This window comes from Dermatophagoides farinae, chromosome 5, assembly GCF_024713945.1.
Source record: "Dermatophagoides farinae isolate YC_2012a chromosome 5, ASM2471394v1, whole genome shotgun sequence".
Lineage (NCBI taxonomy): Eukaryota > Metazoa > Arthropoda > Arachnida > Sarcoptiformes > Pyroglyphidae > Dermatophagoides > Dermatophagoides farinae.
Window position 1 is genome coordinate 4,999,566 of NC_134681.1, and position 14,660 is coordinate 5,014,225.

Below are 14,660 nucleotides of genomic sequence, written 5' to 3' on the forward strand. Positions count from 1 at the left end.
CGATCTAAATTAAACCATTCAATCGATCCATCGATCAATCAGATCGATCATCACCATCACAGTAAATGTGCACTGTATGTGTGTGTGTGTGTGTGTATGTGACTACCCATCATTCAATGTAATGGTTACATTGCTACTTTTTCTATAATCATCATCATCATCATCATCATGACCATATCGACCGGATATTGATAGTTTGAAAATAATGTTTGATCATCATTTGAAACATTATTATTATTATTCTTTGATACAATCAATATGATGATGATGATGATGATGATGATGATAATGGTTTTATGGTTAGCAATATATATAAAGTCTCAAATAAGAAAACGTTATTGTACAATTTCATTGATAAATAAATAGCAGTTGATATTGTTGGTGGTGGTGTTGGTGAAAGGAAATGTAAATGAAAATTGAATTTATTCTTTTATTGATAATAATAACAATATATAATAATAATAATGAAAAAATAAAGAAAGAAAGAAAGAAAATAAAACATGTCCACATATTTAATGATGTTCAAGGTGTGTGTGTGCAGGTATATTTGCTATTTTTTTTTTTTTTTTGTTCTTTCGTTACACAGGGGTGTGACACACGCACATCATTTGAAAAACATTATATTCTTGTTTAGTTCAAGTTTTCTATAGAAAAAGAATTAGGGAGTAACAATGAAACTATCTATCTCTCTCTCTCTCTTTGCATCCATAGAAATCTTTTGGTCATATATTGGTTTTATATATGAATAATGATGATGTAATTTTCTCGTATACGATGATGATGATCATAATTTAATTTTTTTTTTTACATTTTATATTTGATTTATCTTGATAAATTGTGAATGTAGCAAAAAAAACTACCAAGATGAACAAACGAATAGATGTAACAATGTGGAATATATATACCCCTATCCTCACTGGAAAATGGAAATTTTTTTTTGCTTTGCTTTGCTTTGCTGTTGAAAGCAACAAAATTGAACATTTTAAAATTATTATTATTCCTGGTGTTGTTGTTTTTTGGTTTCATTTTGGTGAAAAAAAATTTTTTTTTTTTCACATCATCATAAATTTTGGAGAGAAATCCATTGACCATTTTAAGCATCACAAATCGAATCATTTTCATGTATTGTGTCAGGTAAAAAAAAAGAAAAAGAAAAAGAAAAATTGTACGTTTTTACGTTTTTCAACCACCAGACGTGGTATGATTTGCATTTTTTTTTCTTTTTCTTCTTCATAATCTTGATATCTGTATATAAAAATACACATGATTATCATGAAAAATGCTGCAATGTCTGAATATGAAAATATACAAATCTTACATCTTTATCATCACAAAAAACACTATGTCGTTGTTTTATGAATAGATGAAATGTTTTTTTTTGTTTCTTCTGACCACCTTGAACCATTTCGACTAACTTCTGGTTTTTTTTTGAACGCGCACACGCTGTGTGTGTGTGTGTGTGGAAAAATATTTTCACCAAATGTTCATATATACAGATGGAACAAGGTTCAATTCTTTCTCTATCTCTCTCTCTCTCTATTTACGACTTGAAGGTTTTTCGATTAAAATGTCTTGAAAAGTTGAAAAAAGAAAAAAAAATTTTTTTTTTTCTTTTCAACTTTCGTGAATTTTATTATCATCCCATATGGGATGTATGTAAATTTTGTTGTTGTTGTTGTTTTCGGCAGGCCACAAAAATGATGTTATGATCATGACGATGATGATAGCTTCATCATCATCATCATCATCATCATTGCATTTAAAATGTTTTCATTTCATTCTAGTCAAGTTTAGTTTTGCTGCTGATTTTTTTTTTTGGAAAAAAATTATACATATTTATTCAAGCATCTGCCGATTTGAATCGATTAATTTTTTTTTTAAGATGAAAAGCATCAAATTTTTGTTTTTTAAATACAAAATATAAAAATCTATCTCTTTATGACGCTTAGGATGTCGGTAACTGCAACTTTTACACTCGCCAAGTGCTTGCACTGTGTACTTGCATTGTGTATTAACTTGGCATTTAATGCGGCGAAAACTTTTGAATGCCGCTGAACAGTTCGTCCAGCTCAGAAGTAGAAGCCGCTTCTAAAGAAACGCATTCTGTGGTATGTAGCTTTGACAAAGCTTTTTTTCATTGTTCTAGCTCAGCACACGTTGCTGCGGCTTTTGCATCCAATAGATGGGTGCAGTCATTCAATAGAACATAGAAAGAATCGAATTCGAATTTTTCGAATTTTGATAGCGACCACGTGATTTTCATTTTGTAGGTCTGTATGAGTGAGTATTATATGAGTAGTTGATGAGTATGATTTGTATGATTATGAGTATTGAAAAGTGAAAAATTGTTTTTATCATTTCTTTTCTAATCTAATCTAATCATCATTTTTGATCCCGAATTCGAATTTGAATTCGAATCGTCATTTTCATTTCATTTCATTTGTTTCTTCATCATTCGTTCGTATTCGTAATATCATCATATGGTCGTCATATTGAAATTCACATTTCGTTTTAAACTTATTTTGGTCTGGGTGATTAAAATTTATATTTGTGTTTGTTCTTGTGTGTTCGATACGAAACATTTAAAATCTACATATATATACCTGAAATTAATCATCATTTTTTCCAATTCCAATTTTCTAAATTCCAATGAAAAAAAGAAAAATGAAAAATGATCAAAATCGAAATGATCATCAAAATTTTGAGCGTAAAGCGAAACAGTGTTTAGCGGGGCCTATTTTAACATTATTTGTGTACATTTTTACCCTTCATATGCAATGTAACAATGTAATGTAATGTACAGCGTTATATCGAAACAGCGCTAATCATGGTTTTACTGTATTACTGTATATCTAGTCTTTTTCGAACTATCGAACTATTTTTTTGATTTGATTTGATTTCCAACACACGTGCTTTTGCAATATCATCATCATTTTCGTTTAGGCTATGATAACTGTGCATGTTTATCTTTTGTGTTCAAGAATTCAAGAACAAGAAAACAAAAAAATAAATAAAAGAAAATGCCAAACGAAGATGCAAGAGAAAGAGAAAGAGAACATTTTCAAAAGTGTAAGGTACAATTCATGGCTGACCCTGCGGTACCAAACCGAAAGCCGGAAGTAACACGCCGTGCATGGAAAACCACCGTCAGGCACAAAGCGCTAAAATTGACACCTTTGACTGGATACCAAGTAGGGGGCGGCGCAGCTGCCACCCCTGCGGATATCCAGCTATATTGACCGTCAAGGATAGACAGCCCTTCGTGAATCAAGAAACAATTTGGCCACCACCGGAATCGACAGAAAGTGAATTCATCATTTACCGAAATCGTCAGCTTCGTCAGCAAATCTTCAGCCACCACCGGATTAGTCAACAGAATGGCCCACCCCCGATTTACCAATTGAAATTGAATGGTCGACAACACAATCATTCATCTTTTTATTTACTGCCGGATAAAAATCATCTCTATTTTCTTTTTCTTTTATTTTATATTGTTAAATTTTTCTTATTTCCTTTCCGGCTACATGATATTAATTTAATTTATTGAATTTATATTGTATTATGATTTTAATGATTGGCCATTGCCGATCAATTTTAAATTGGTTAATAAATAAATTCATTTCTTTAAAAAAAAAGGACAGACAGCCCCGCAGGGCCAGCCTGGGCAGGCGCGAAGCGCCTGTACCGGGCTGCTGTTTTTTTAATATCAATAAAACAACAACAACAACAACAACAACATGAAGGAAAATGGATGCAAAACGAATCCAGAAACAGAAAAACTTTATAGAAAATTTTCATATTGATTTTTCAAGGAAATTATCGTGTTTGATTTATATTGATTTGGTTGATTATTTGCAACAAAAAAAAATGTCATATGATAACATTGATTAGAAAATTGAAAGCAAAACAAAAATCTAACGGTAATTTGAGAAAAATTAATTTTTATTTTCTTTACATATTCATTGCGTGTTGTTCATGTTGAACATCTTTTTTTTTGTTTGTTTGTCTGTTTGTACTTGATTCATCAAATTAACAACAACAACAACAACAGCAGCAACAACAACAACAAGCAATTAAAATTTTACTTTTGCCTTACTGAGCAAAAAAAAACGCATCATCACCAATGTGTCGTGCAATACGGCAATCAGTCGAAAAATACACATAATCCATTGCGATAAATTGAAAAAAATTTTTTTTGTTTGTTTGTTGTTGAATCATCAATTTTGGTAGTTTTAAACAAATAAACAAACAAACAAAATTTTCTGTTTGAATGTAATAATAATTCTGTATATAACGTATCCATATGTGGATGTGTTTCTTTTTTCAAGAAAAAAAAAAATGAATTTCATGACTTTTGCTCGTATTGTTGCCCATGTCTTAATAAATACTACACATAAATTAAACAAAAAAAAAAAAAAAAAACACAACCATACTTTACTGCTGTTTATTTTAATTTTTTTTTTACATTTTTATTCACTACCTTGTTTTTTCTTTCAAATCAAATAATCATCATTATCATAGATCGTTTCATATTTTTTATTTTCATTTTTTTTATGATACTTAGCATCATCGATGATGATGATGATGACCAAAGTCAGGCTGGATGGTTTTTTAAGATTTTTTTTTATCGCTTCTTGCACATTTATTTTTCGAGTGTGTGAGTTCGTGAGTTTGTGAATTAATAATAATTGCTAATGGGCGCTGGCAATTTTATCAACAAAAAAAAAAAAAAATTTTTCATTAATCTCAAATGATATGATATGATTGTTGAAATTTTAAAACCAACTTCGGTTCCCCTTTTTTATATGTTCGTTTTTGTTGATGATTAACGCATGTATTTGTTGGCCTCGGTTATCAATGCCCGTCACATAATACGTTACACCATTATATCTATACTATCAGTGTTTTGAATATATATATATATAGATCAATTAATTCAATAGTTTTTAATCGATGCTTTCTGCCTTGATAGTTGATTTATGCATATAAACACAACTAGCAAGACGGTTGTTATAATAATAATAATGTATATTTAGATTGCAATTAATGTGAATCTAATAGCGTTTATAATAATGTGATTAATAACAAAAAGGGGTCTACATTAATAATCTATGTGTGATTGATTTATTGTTTCAATTGATTGATCGATCGATCGATCGATCAATCAATCATTATGAAAATCATCATCATCAATTGCAATCACATTATTGAATGAAATGTGATTATTTTTGATATTGATACAATTGAATAGATACTGATCACAGTGTACACAAAACAAATCAATAAAAAACAATGATTTGTCATTGCTTCAAGCTTAGACTACCTGGTGCGTGTGTGTGTGTGTGTGTATGAGTGCATGTGTTGTACACTGTGTACATCTGTACATAGATGGATATCATTTTCATTTTTCATAATCATTTGATTTGAAACCAATTTTTTTTATTTCATCAAAATCCATTAGTTTTATTATCTATTTTATTCGAGTTTTGCAATCTACGCAATGAATGATTGACATTTTTTGTTTTGTTTTGTTTTTTGTTTCAATGATGATGTTCAATGCTTTGTTTGGGTCGATCCTGTCTAGCTGGGTATTTATTATCTCATGCTGTGTTTAGTGTTGTGGTAATCATCATCATCATCATCATCATCACCATGATTCGAATGCCAATTGCAATATCATTATCGTATGTGTGTGTGTTTGTCTGTATGTTTTCAATTGGCCAAAAATTCACAATTATAGCATTGACTAATTGAATTTCGATTATGATGACAAGTTTAAAAAAAAACAACCACCAAAAACATTGAACATTGAACATTCATATTTTTTTTCTCTTTTTTTTCACTACTATCAATAGATTCTTGAAATAAAAAAAAACGTTATTCAGGATCATTGTGGTGTCATCATCATTATCATTACAATCATCGGGTGTGTCCTTTATGCATTTCAATTTCTCTCTCACTCTCTCTCACACACACTATTATACCTACCTATCACCCATTAATAATTTTTTTTTCTTGATTTTAGACCGGTAAAATCGTTAATATCAAAAAAACCACCTATTTGTATGTGGTTTTTTTTCAACAAAAAAAAAAAAAAAATGTCAATTAGGACGTGACTAACACCTCATTGTCGCTATTGTTGTTATTATTATTGTTGTTGTTGTTGTTGATTTGAATTTGATTATGTGGTCGAAATATAAAAAAAAATTTCAGCACAAAAAAAACCTACACTTTTGACAAATCATTCATTTTTTTTTCATCATTTCTATAGTTTTCTCATTCCGTTATCATTCAAATGATTTGTCAGACAAACAGAACAAAACAAAACAAAACAAAACAAAAAACAACAGAAAAAAAAATTAGAAATTCAAGTCATCCAATTGAAAAGATGAGAACAAGATGATGATGATTATTTATGACGTTGGTTAGTAATTACTAAATTAGTTATTTTACAGTAAAAAAAAGACAATTGTAATGGATTGACCTTTTTTTTCTTCTTTTTTTTTTTGGTACATTGATTCCCAAATGAGATCCAAAAACAAAAATAAAAGTTGCCGATGATAAATTCAATGAATGAATGAATGAATGAACATTGGAAAATGGGAAAAAATCAAAAAAAAAAGAGAAATATTGTTTTCATTTCCCAAAGGATCCCGAATAGTTTTCGTTCAAAAATAAATTCACTTCAATCATCAGGTTTTTTTTTTTGGTTGGAATCACAGAATCAATTTTGAGAATACTAATGCTAATAATCTTGCAATTGAGGATGCGTAAAGTTGAACAAAAAAAAAAAAAAAAAAAAACACAATTGTTCGATCACTGGAACATTGTTACATCCGTTTTTTCATTTCTATTTTTTGTTGTCCTATAAGAAGAAAGATGAATGTATTTATTTATTTACATTTAAGAAACAAACAAACAAAAATGAAAAAAACGTTGACATTTTTTTTCATTTTTGTTTCCAATTGAATGATTCAAAAAACAAACCGAAATCAACTCAATCAGCCGTGTAAGTCTGTTACCTGAAATCAAAAAAAAAAAAAAAAAAAAAACGCTCACATCTTCCATCAGGAAAACAGGAGAAAATGTTTACATATTTATTTGTCTACCTACCTGCTTACTATATTAAAAATTGATTGATCTACCCATGGCACAAAATAAATGGAAAGGGAAAGTAAAAAAAAAAAAAAATTTGAACGCGTGCCCGCCATTATAAACGTATAAAATAAAAGTATACGCCAATATTTGCTGTATGGACCATGGCCAATCCGGAATTTATATTATGATGGAATAAAAAAAATTCGTTGAATCAAATTATTATTTGAAAAATCTATCCACAATTTCAGTACATTTTATTTTGCACTCGTATCTAAAGCTTTAGCTATCTCTCTCTTCCTCTCTCACCTTGTTACCCAATAAAATGAAATAGAAAATGAAACATTGCGTGAGTTGTCATCATGGCTTTGTGTATTAACTTTGTGTGTATGCTTTTTTTCTGAATATAACTGTATAGATATACAATGATTGCTCACCATGTTTTTTTTTCCTGTTTTGTTTTTCCATTTTTTTCCATACAATTCCTGGTGAATTCCATTATCAAGCTGTCCAAGCTTTCTCTCAGGTAAATTCGTTTTTATATATATGTTTATTGTATGTATAAAATGAAACAAAAACCACAGATGATGATCATTTTAGTTTTTTTTTACTTTTCATAATCGGAATTGAACATTCTGTATTAAAATAGGTTCATCGGATGGAAAACAATTCAAACAACAACTATACACAATGGAATTCAATGGATGCACAGAGAATTCCTAGGATTATTGGATTCTTTTGTTGTTGTTCATTGTTCATTTTGTTTGATTGAAATTAATAATGATTGAAAATGAAAAAAAAATTGCATTTTATCCAGAATCGTTTTATATATAAATTTTTTTTCTGTGTTAAAATGTTATCATATATACACCCACCCACCACAAAATTATCAAAATTGAGAATATTCTTTGAAGATGAATAAAGAGAATATATAATAAATACTTTAGTTCACTGATTATTATTATTATTATGATGAATATTAATATCTGAATATGTGAATACTTGGGTTCTCTTCTATTGTTGTTGTTGTTGTTGTTGTTGTTGTTGTTGTTGTTGTTGTTGTTATTATTGCAACAGTGAACAAAACAGTTTGTTACGCCTTTTCTTTTGGATATGAAATATGTTAAGATTCTTTGCATATTTTATATGATTTATTGTTGTTGTTGTTGTTGCTGTTGTTACATTCTCACCCATTTTGTTTCTTCAAAATTAATTTCTTCTGATTTTATGAATAAAGAATTTGCATTATTATTATTATGAAATGATAATTAAACATTAATTGAATAGGTGAAGAATTTATTCATGAATTTCATTGTATTCTTTTCTTATCTTGACAGATACAAGTCCCGATGAGAATCTAAAGTAGAATCTGTATCAATCAATTTTTTTACCATCATTTCCAATGAATAATCGATTTGATTACATGACAAATTCAGACAAAAAAAAAAATAAAACATTAGACGCTTCCACGCATAACGAAACTGAAACAAGCTAGAAAAAAAATCATCTATCAAATATGATCACGTGAATGATCCAATTTTAGAAATTCTGTATGTTTGATTTCCCGAAATGATCATCATCATCATCATCATCGTAATATAGAATATAGAATTCTAAATATATCAAATAAGTTTGTCTATGTGGATGCATGTATATATGAATGAAAAAGAGAAAACGAAAATAAAAATTCTGTCTAGATCTTTTGGGTGCGTGTGTTCTCTCTATTTCTCTGTCTATGTTTCTATGTCAATGTCAGGTAATAATAGGATATTTTTTTTTTATTCTTCCTCTTCTTCTTCTTCTTCTATTTTTTTCCCTTTGCCAAATATCGACAAATATTCAACAACATAAACATTATCAGTATGAATGACCCTGAAATAATGGCACGCGACCGCTCGTGCAAAGGTCATTTATATAAATATACCACATTATTACATTATCTAATTTTGATTTCTCATTTTTTTTGTTGTTGTTGTTCGTTCGTTCTTTTTTTTGGGGGGGTGAGGTTGATCACCGAATTTAATAAGATAATTACAAGTTCAATATAACATATATAAATATGGTTGATTATTGTTAGTTGGGTTTTTTTTTGCTCAGCCGATTCAAAATGTAATAATATTCATTTGGGCGTGTATGTTTATAAATGCGCGCGCGTGTCTATGTGTGTGTGGTGTGTGTGTGTGTGTGATATGATCTGGATCAATAATGTCTATTTCATATGATTTTTGATGATAATAATTTTTCTCTTGTTTTTTTTTTGTTCATATATAACTAGAATCTAATGATTAGATGTTTGAAACAATAGCAATAGATAGAAGAATCTGGACATTTTGAATGAGAAATGTGAACTTTTAATTTGATGATCAAACCAGCATCTGAATTTTTCTTCTTCTGTTTGTCGGCAAAACGTTTTTTCTTTTTTTATGTGAAAAAAAAAAACATCAAGCACCGTTTTCAGTTTTTGCTTTTGCTTTTGCTTTTGCTTTTGTTTTTGTTGTTGTTGTTGTTGTTCTAGTTTGATGTTAATTGCAAGCGTGATTTGTGTGATCCTTGTGTTTTGAAACTGGTACGTTCAAATTTACTGTTGTTGTTGTTGTTGTGGTTGCTATTATTATCATTATATTGCTGTTGATACCAGAATAAATTTTAGTTAGTCAGCCAGCCAGTCAGCCAGCCAACCAGACAGGTATATGGCAAACGCAGATGCTCATATCATCATCATCATCATCATAGCAAAATTCAAAGGAATAAATTCTCTCATAAATCAGCTGTCTTTCAGCTGCTGTTTGATGTTAAAATATATACGACAAACTTTTACTGATCATTGATGCAACGTACTAAAAAAAAAAAAATGAAAAAAAACTCATTATAATGAATATGAAAAATTTTTTTCCCTTTCAAATCAATTTCAATGCCTGTCAACCTGTATGTAGGTGGTAGGTTTATGTGTGCATATTTGTCATAAGTTTCCGATGGAAAAAACGAATCTGGCAAATACAAAAACAACAACAACGAAAAAAAACTGTCAATCACAATATACCGTACAGCGTAGATTTATTTTCCATTTCAATATATATCAGTTTTATTTTTATTTTTTTGATCCAAAAATAATCAAAGATCAATATTAATAAATGGCTTGAATTGTATAGATAACGAAATTCTTATTTCTAATTTCACATTATAAATTGTTAATACATTTTCTCTTTGTGTGTGTGTGTGTGTATGTTTGTGTGTTTAATGTCGTTGAACATACATCGATGATGTTGATGATGATTTGATTGAAGAATCTGAAAATGAAATTTGCAGGAACAACTACACAATATATAAATGTACTGATAATGAGATGTGAAAAAAAATATCCAACAAAAATGGCAAAAAAAAGAAGCAAAAAATGATCACATTTTCTGACATTCAAATTGTAGAAGTAGTAGCCTCTCTCTCTCTCTCGCTCTCTATTTCTCGATTTCGGTTTCAGAAGGGAGGGGGGGAAATAAGGTTGGAAAAAGGTTTTTGTTTTGCCTTTTTGTTGTTGTTGTCGTTGATGGTGGTGGTGGTTGTTGTTGTTGTTGTTGTTGTTTTTGTTCATCTTCATAGTCATCATCATCGTCGTCGGTTGTATGATGGGTTACAATAGTCTGATGACATTATTGCGTGATCACAACAACAACAACAACAACAAACACAAAGATCGTAGACCTAAAGAATAGAAAAAAAATACCAAATACCAGAATTTACTGAAACCAAACAAACAAAATAAAAAGACAACAGTCTTCATTCTTTGGTAGAAATTTTTTTTTTGCTCTATCCATCTCATTTTATTCCATCCCATCGTTTTTATTTCTCTTTTTTTTCATCATCATCATGTCCAATTCGTTGAATTCTTGTCGTCGTCATCATCATCATCATCATCTATTGTCCATGTTACCGGGTTCTGTGTGTTCAGTACATCATGATGATGATGATGATGATGATCGAATAGATGCAATGTTCTTTTTTTCAAAATATACAAATCTATCTATTCTATATCATTATGTCGGTTGTTTGTGAGTAAACACAATTTTTACACTCTGTAAGTGCTTGCATTGTATTGACAAATTTGGTACTTGATGCGGCCAATCATCATCTATCTACCTAATTTATAATTTGCTAGTCGAGAATTTTTGATAATGTTTTTTTTGTTGTTTCGGCAATTCATGATTAACCTGGATTTAGTACTGAATTTCAATAATAATCATCTTGTATTGATTGGCTATGGAGTGGATAAACACTGATCAATAATTTTCTTTCGACATTGGAAAGATAAAACATAAAAGAGAATTTGAGCAAAAAAAAAATAGAAAACAAAACGAATGTAAATATTTGTTTGACTTTTATTTTTCATTATCATCATCATCATCATCATTATGATCGTTATTGTTTCGTTTAATGTTGTTGTTGTTGTTATATCAAAATAATCAATGAATAATAATAAAAATTTTTGACAAATATTGAATGAAAATGAACTTTTTTTTCTCATATTAGTTGTTGAAATATAGATATATATATAAAAAAAAGTATGAAGATGAGAAAATTTTTTCTGTTAGAATTAACAACAACAACAACAAAATACAATTCATTTGCCCAGTCTGTTCGGATACTTTTTTTTTCTGTGGATAATATTTTTTTTTTTGGGTTTTTTTTCAAAAGAATCAAAGAACTAGAAAAAAAACTAGTAGAAGAAGAAGAAGAAAAAGAAGAGCTCGTCAATCACTATTAGTGTCAAAATGAATGAATGAATGAATGAATTACATGCAGACATTATACCCTAGACCGTATATATACATAAACAACATTGATGATGATTTGAAGATAAGAGAAGAAAAAAATCTAAGAAAGAAATACCGCAAGTTTTATATTTTTGTTTTTTTTTACTTCATTATTACTTTGAATCTGCTTAAAACATAGACATAGACACACAAACACACACAATCACTAGCCACTCATCATCATCAAGTTTAAACAAATCTTCTGGCACCTTTTTTTTCTGATGATGATGATGATATTTGTCTCGGTTCAGGTCAATGGCGATTATGTTCATCATCATCATCATCAACAACAACAACAACAACAACAATAACAACATGTATTGAATGTGATGAAAATTGAAAAAAAAAAAAATTTTTTCTCTTCACTAATACAGGTAGCTCTTAATTAAACCGACCGAATTGCTATCATGATGACGATGATGATGATGATGATGATGATGATGATGGTAATGAGGTTCTTAAGATTATTTTTAGATTCATTTCATATTGAATCATAACATTGAATAAAATGAAAAACAAATGTGTGTGTGTGTACCGTAAAATGACAAGCAAAAAAAAAATTGCAATATGAATTGAGAGAGAGAGAGAGACTACAGACAAAAAAAAAACTAAACCACACAGACAATTTTATGTGTGAAAATTTGATTTATTAAGACAAATCACCATCATATATATGTGTAGAACATGATGACCATTAATATTAATTTCTGGATAAAAATTATTGCCATTGATGATGATGATGATGATGATGATGATAATGAGAATTAAAACTCGACACAGACAGACAGATAGATTTCCTTATCTCATTGATCGATTGATTGATTGATTGATTGATTGATTAGATTTTTCATTACGGTAAAAAAAAATTATGTCATACAACTATTGTGTGTGTGTGTAATTGAGAATGTTTTTTTTGATTGCAAATAATTGAATCAGTGAGGAAAAAATGAATTGAATTTTTTTTTCTCCATACACACTGTCAAATGTCATTGATAATCATTACAAAGATTCATAGAGGGAGGTGTGTGTTGAATTCATGAATGTCTGACAAAAGTCAAGTGCATAAGAATACGCTAGTATTAAAAACCGGACAACGATGAATGAGCATTACAACAACAACAACAACAACAACAACAACAAAAAAGATGAACGGCCGACAAACAAAAAAAAAATATATATATATAAAGAATTTGATTGGAAAATAATTGGAATTTAATTGGACATATGTATGTTGACCAACAGTGTGTTTATGTATGTGTGTGTGTATAAGCCAATCTCTTTAGGTTATATGGTATTAAGAATCATCATCATCATCATCATAATCATCATCCGACAAGTGTGTATAAGATGTAATATCAAAATGAATAAAATAAAAAAAATACCGAACTTTAGTTTAAGGATGATGATACTAATATACTCATGTCATATCATGATTATGATGATGATGATGATGATTTGTAGATATTCAATCGACCGAATCAAACTGATCTTATATTTATGACGATGATGACCATGGCCAATGACCAATCATAATAATAATAATAATAATATTGAGGCAATGACCAACATCATATTTTAAATATATAAACCGGTATCATCATCATCATCATTGAACAAATATCATAGTGATTGAAAAAGTAGAATTGTCAAATCATTGAAATGTTTATTTTGTATATATAAATTAGATTCGTATTTTTTCATTTATCTTGTAGGGTTATATCATCGATAACGGATGTATCTTCAGACTAATCATCATCACCATCATCATCATCTTTATTCTATTCATGTGTAGGCGGTCTAAATATAAAGGCAAAAAAAATGAATGACCAAATCCAGGAACCAAAAAAATTAAACAAAGTGAGAGTGAAACATTCATTCATCAGTATTTTATAGTTGATTGCTGATTGGCTTTATGAAGACAACAACAACGGCAACAACAACAACAAAAAACATTTACGGTACCATATAATTGATTCGTGGTTTTTTCTTTTACTCGAAAACATCAATTATGGTAAAATAACCAAATGATGATGATGATGATGATTCACCTTTGACATGATGAGATTTTTTTTTCTTCCTTTACACGTTCTACGTGAAGGAGAAAAAAATTTGAATGAATCGATTTGAATTGAATTACAAATGTACAAAAAAAAAATATTAATGTGTGAATGTGTGTTATTGTGTGAATAAATGTGAATGATTTTTTACATTCGTTTTGGTTGATCAACATTTTTTTTCGTTCGTTCGTTCGTTCGTTCGTTCGTTCGTTCGTTGCACTGAACGAATTAACAAAAAGAAACATTTTCATTTTCATCATTTTGTGAACCACAAATCGAATTTGATTACATTTCAATTGATGGTTTTCAAAAAAAAAAAAACTAACGATTATCATCCAGATACGACGACGAAGACGACGATAATCATCATCATCATCATCGTCGTCCTCGTCGTAGTTTTTGGTGTGTGTGTGTGTGTGAATAAAATACAGACCGAAATTTTATTCAAATTTAGTTTTTTTTTACTTTCATACAACCGAACAAAAAAATATTTAGATTCAGTTTGGATTTTTTTTTTCTTCATCGCTCTAGCCGTGTGTGTGTATGTGTGTGTGTGTGTGTGAAAAATGAATCACGATTTTTTTGTTTTATTTTTCTCATTCAAATAAAAATGTAATGTTCATTTCAATTTTTTTTTTAAATTTCAAATTCAATGTTTAAATGTTTAAAATAATCATTTCACTAATTGCGAAGCTAATGCCAT